Genomic DNA, 6,000 nt, shown 5'->3' with positions numbered 1-6,000 from the left:
CCACACTCCCCACCACTCACCCACCTAATATTTAGTTATTTCTTTATTTTAGTTGTATATTTATTATGTTGAAATAAATATAGTATGCACATTCATATGTTGAAAAACAAACAGTCTTAATAATACAGTGTGCAGATATGGAGACAGCATTTTAATAATTCAGATGTGAATTCAGATTCAAATGACTTAATCTTAAAGAAAATAACTGAGTCCTAAATAGCTGAAGTTTTGGACTGAACGTAACATTCAAATGACTATTAATAAAGACTTTAGATATTATAGTCAGAAAACTGGAATGCTCAATCCAACGTATAAAATAACAATAAACATAAAATCCACTATCAAATCACAAGCCTCTAATTGAAATCTGAGTACATAATCATTGGGGTATTCCCCGAAAATATCATGAGTGTCTAAAATACATAAAAGCATGAAGAGAGTCTGCTACTAGGATGAATCAATGGTGCCTACCAACGGCATCTCAAAACCTGCCTCTAGCCACACCTTGTCATCTACGTACTTAACAACTATCATGCGACGTTGCAGATCCAAATAGGCTATGTATCTCTGAAGGGTATCTAATAAGTCTCGTTTGCCACCCCTAAGCAGAGGAACAAGACTAGTCTGGGCTAAATAATTATAATAAAATGCAACACAATAATATAAGCAATTCATATATCTAATATTGAAAATTTGGAAGCCGAAACTAAATTTGAAAATTGATTTTGAAACTGATAATTGAAATTGAAGTTGAAAATGAGTTATTCTTAAAGAAATGAGTTTTCATTTTTTTTTTTAAAAAGGAGTTATGCACATTGTAGCCCAGCACATGTGAGGATATGACAACACACAACAAGTCTTACCAACAAATAATAATTCTTGCAAGGCTGCAAGTAAGGGTCCGACACTTTTGTAACTCAAAAAAAAAAAAAAAAATTTGGAACCAAACTAACCCATTAAAAAAAAAAGAACCAAACTAGGCTTCACGCACAGAATCTGTGCGTGAAAGGGCCAAAGTGTACATTTACACTTTGGTCCTTTCACACACAGAATCTGTGCGTGAAACCCGTGCCTAAACCCCCGCCCCAACCTTTATTCTTTGGAAATCAAACTCAAAATTAAGGTTTTTTTCGTACTTTGATCGAAGATTATTCACGTTTCAAAACACCGGAATATAAATATTTTATATAGAACTTAATATTTTTTTAGTGTACAATAATATCGGCTCATTACATCAAGTATACATATACATTTGGATCGTCGTTTTAGGAGTTGTAAAGTGCTCCGAAGTACGTTTTAAAATTTGTTATATTTAGGTTTAAGTGCCATATTTTATAGGGTTTTGATTAATATCTTTTGTTTTACTCCCAAAGCTATGAAAGTACTTTTTTGGTTCAAGACGAGAGGTTCATAATAATTGAAAAATATTTCATTCCATTAGCAACGAAATACATCATTAAATTACAATAGACTTAAAAAAAAAATCAAGTTCTAGACACTCTTCTACTTCTAGATGTGCTGCCACCACGAGAGTTTTGCCGACATGAACGCTTATCATGCCCAAATTGCTTACATGTCGAGCACTTGCGAGAGTAAGCCTTTTCGCTAACATCCATTTGATTGTGATAACGAGTTAGCTTGTTTTTTCCCAATTTACGGATATGGTTCTTGTTAGCAATCATAGAAAACGACGCGGCTGGCCAACAAGCTTGATCACCAAGAAGACGGAAGTGGCCGGAATATGCTTTAAGGTATTTTACGACCTTATATTCCTCCGCCGCATAACCAATTACATTTCTGGCCATTCTCTCAAAGCACTTGACTGCATGAGAACATGGCATGTGGTATGTTTGCCACTTACCACAAGTGCATGATTGTGTACGCTCAGTAACGATATGTTTGTTTCCTCCTTTGCCGACAATAACCCGTTCTAAATTCATACACTCGTTGAAAGACGTCATACTCGGTCATTTGGTAACCCTCTGCCTTTTTTCTATGGTGCTTCATCTTTTTATAGGGCTTTGTCATCCATGTTCTATAGTCGGCTAATATAGCTCTTGCCTGCCTTGTCCTATCCGCAAATCGCTCCACGACCTGCCTGAAAGTTAGTCTTACCATTGCGGTAACAGGTAGTCCTCGAGTAGATTTGAGGAGTCCATTGAAAGACTCTGAGCCGTTCGTTGTGAGCATGCCCCATCTCCTTCCTCCATTACCATAAAGCGTCCATTTTTCAACTTCTAATTTCATCAACCAAGCATATGCCTCTTCACTCACTTCCCTTAGCAGCTCCATTTTTGCAGCCCATTTTCTTTGTTGATGCTGCATCGCAGCCCCCCCCCCCCCCCCCCCCCACACACATCAATTTGTTTACAGTGCCATTTCCAAACTTTGTTTGCAAATTAGCCTTTAAGTGCCTTAAACAATATCGATGGTAAGCATGTCGAGGCTGTCACCCTTCCAGAGTACGCATATTGTGCAATATGCCTTTATGGCGATCCGATAGGACACATATGCCCTGATGACCCTTAATAACATGAGTTTGTAGATGAGTCAAGAACATCGCCCATGTCTCGTTGCTCTCGTTGGCGGCAATTGCGAAAGCAAGAGGGAATATTGACCTATTGGCATCCATCCTTACTGCAATTAGGAGCTTAATGTCATATAGGCCATATACATGGGTCCCATATATCGATATCACATTTCGGCAGTGAGCAAAACCATCAATACTTGGTTCGAATGCCCAAAAGACAAAGTCAAAAATTCTGCCCTCTAAAAGCCGCCACTATACAACAGTGCCAGGATTAGCATGTTTTAGAGCCACCATATACCCCGGCAACGCCTGAAAAAAGAATTCCCAAGTTTCAAAGATCATCTCAAAAGCACGTCTACGCCCGAGAAATCCCTTTCTCTTGCTTATGATTTTACCATATTTTGAGTGGACCATGCTAATACAAGTTTTGATAGGCATCCTGCATAAGTTTAAACAAACAACATTTAACAATGATATTTTAATTGCTATAAGATATATAATGTAAACGGTCAGATAAATTACCTTGGAGTTTCCTCAATGTGTTTAAGTAACACATGAGCAATCATGTTTATATCTAGATTAAAATGATCTGCTCGACTTTGTCCCATATCACAAGTGTGCTTCGGGTGGAATTTTGTGATTTCCCACAGACCATCAGGCTTAGAAATTCCCCGAAGCAACCACCGACAACCTTGAGTATGTCGCTTACAAATCAGCCTCCATACCGATTTGTTTGAGTCATCAACCTTAAACTCCCTCATATCCTTTATACAATACATTCTGACAGCCCGTTGCAACATCTTTTTTTATGTGAACTGCGTTCCCTTTGCAATGACGCATTCATCAGTCATGGGATTTTTTGGTTCAATCCACATTTTTTGGCGACTTTGATAATCATCTCTTGTGTAGACACTCACGACCTTTGAGACTGTCAAGATATGGAATATAGTCAGAATGCCACTGCATTGGGCTGTCAGGAATTGGATTTTCCGCCATCGGAGGTGGTACGTGGTGGTGAGTTGGTTCTGGGGTCTACAATGCATATCTTCTTCATCCCCTTCACTATCTTCATCATCGGTTATCTCTGTATTATTAGCTGGTTCATCGCCATCACTCTCTGATGTATCCACATAACTTGGACAATCAGCGCCATCTAAGAAAGGCCTCCTCCTACACGATAAAAAGCATATGTTAAATTCCAAATTCAAATATATATATATATATATATATATATATATATATATATATATATATATATATATATATATATTATTTAACATCAAGGTGATGAACCTACACATATTGATTATGAGCATGGTGTGGAGAATGATCAACTACACCAAACTGAGAGGACTGCCTCTCATCCACAGTTGGTACCACTGGCAAGTTTTGATAATAATCAGCTGCACCGAATTGAGAATTATTATAATAATCAGCTCCACTGAACTGAGAATTATTATAATAATCAGTTCCACCAAACTGAGAGTTCTGATAATAATGAGTTGCTCCACTAAATTGAGATGATTGCCCAATATTACTCGTATCAGGTCTATAACCCCTACAAAGATTTAAAAATAGTTATTTACCAATACATACAATAAACACGTGCTACTGCACAAAATAATAATATAAGAATGCATATTTACCAAGTTTGATTTAATTGTTGGGTAAGATTTTTCACCGGCACCTGGCCACTCAAAATACCCCCGTAAGAACTAAAATCTCCATACGTGTTAGCTTGACTGGGTTGTTTTTGCGAGACCTCTCTGGGTATCTTTTCAACATACATCTCTAGAACATTAAGGGTGACTAAATGTTTTAATTCTTCTGGCGCATTCAAATAATCTCTTAAAGAATCATCATCATTGATATAATGCCTACCATAAAGCACTATACCATTGGAAACTGATTGTGGATATCTGTCTGTTATAAAGATTTCATACTAATCTGTACTAACCTTTATTTTTTCATATATGTAAGTGACTAGTGATTCATAAGACATTTCAAGTGGACATTTAACATGAACATTTGGTCTTTTATTGTAACGAACTGTACTATTGTCATCAAGGATAATACCATCCCAATGTATTGAAACCTTAACTGGTGGAATATCTTGAGCCATTTTTTGTATGACTTAAGATAGGTTTTTTTGAATGACTTAAGAGACATAAACTTATGAAATGGATGAGTTTTTACCTCGTCCAACATTCTTCTTAAATAGATTCATATTCACCCCTATTGCGCACAAGAACATTGCGTAATATGAATTTAATTCAAATAAACGGTAAAAAATGCAGCATTGTGTTGTCAAATCGGTCCCTTAGGTATCAAAAAAAAGCTGAAATTAGCATGCATGATGTGTTGTCAAATCATGTCCTATTGCGCACAAGAACATTGCGCAATATGAATTTAATTCAAATAAACGGTCAAAAAATGCAGTACTATATATAACATGATTGACAAACAACTAGTATTCACTTTAAAACGAGTTATCATGACATTCTACAACCAATTTGGTAATCTTGATTCTATTACATGTTTTACCCCAGCAAAAATATTTGAAGCAATGGGTAGGACATGGGAACTAGATGATGATGATTTTCATTACTCAAATAACCCTAATAAAAGATTCAATCAAGAATACAATAAAACAATGAGAGAGAAGTGGAATTGGCGTGTTAGGGAGGCTGAAGCACTGGAGCAAAAGTTAGCTTCAATAGGGCTTAAACGCCCAACAAAACGTGGTATGCCAATGCCTCACGGAACTCCACAAGAGTTTAATTTTGCTCTTAATCGTTTTCGTGAAGAGAACAATCGGATGCAAATACGTTACCATAGGGTAGAATATGGTATACGTGGTAGCACAAGATTTAGATCCAAGTGGGATTCGGACTGTGAAATGTCCGATGAAGATTAATATTTTTCTTATAATAAGGTAAGTAGGTAGGATCATAAAGACCCTCCCCCCCCCCCCCCCCCCCCGAGGGTACTTGGGGGTTTGCAACTATATAAGTAGCCCTTTCTTTTGTTATTAGATTACACCATATTCAATGTCGAGTAGGTGGAAACTTAGCTTGGTCTTTACTTCTTCCAAAAGAACCAAATAGCAATGATGATGAGAGTTCAAATCATAGCAGTTTTTCAAATGATACCAGTGATTTCAAACTAGACGAGCTAAATTCGCACCTTCTTATAGAGCGTAATGATGATTTCTGCAGTGTGAAATATTCAGATTCGCGAGAATATTATTGCGGTTTACGCCGAGAATGGTCACATCGGATTGCCGAATTAGAACGTCTTGTTCGTGAGTTGGAAAATCTCAACGCTCCAATCCCAACAAGGTACTCACTAACCATGCCTCGAGTAGGTCCAGCAACTTTCGAGATGGCCGTACAAAGGATTAGAAAAGAAAACAACAGAATGCTGGCAAGACGTTGTAGATTTTACATGCCAAAATTTGGCTGAAGAAC

The sequence above is a fragment of the Lycium barbarum genome, chromosome 10, assembly GCF_019175385.1.
Source record: "Lycium barbarum isolate Lr01 chromosome 10, ASM1917538v2, whole genome shotgun sequence".
Classification (NCBI taxonomy): domain Eukaryota; kingdom Viridiplantae; phylum Streptophyta; class Magnoliopsida; order Solanales; family Solanaceae; genus Lycium; species Lycium barbarum.
Note: the sequence above shows the minus strand (reverse complement) of the source record.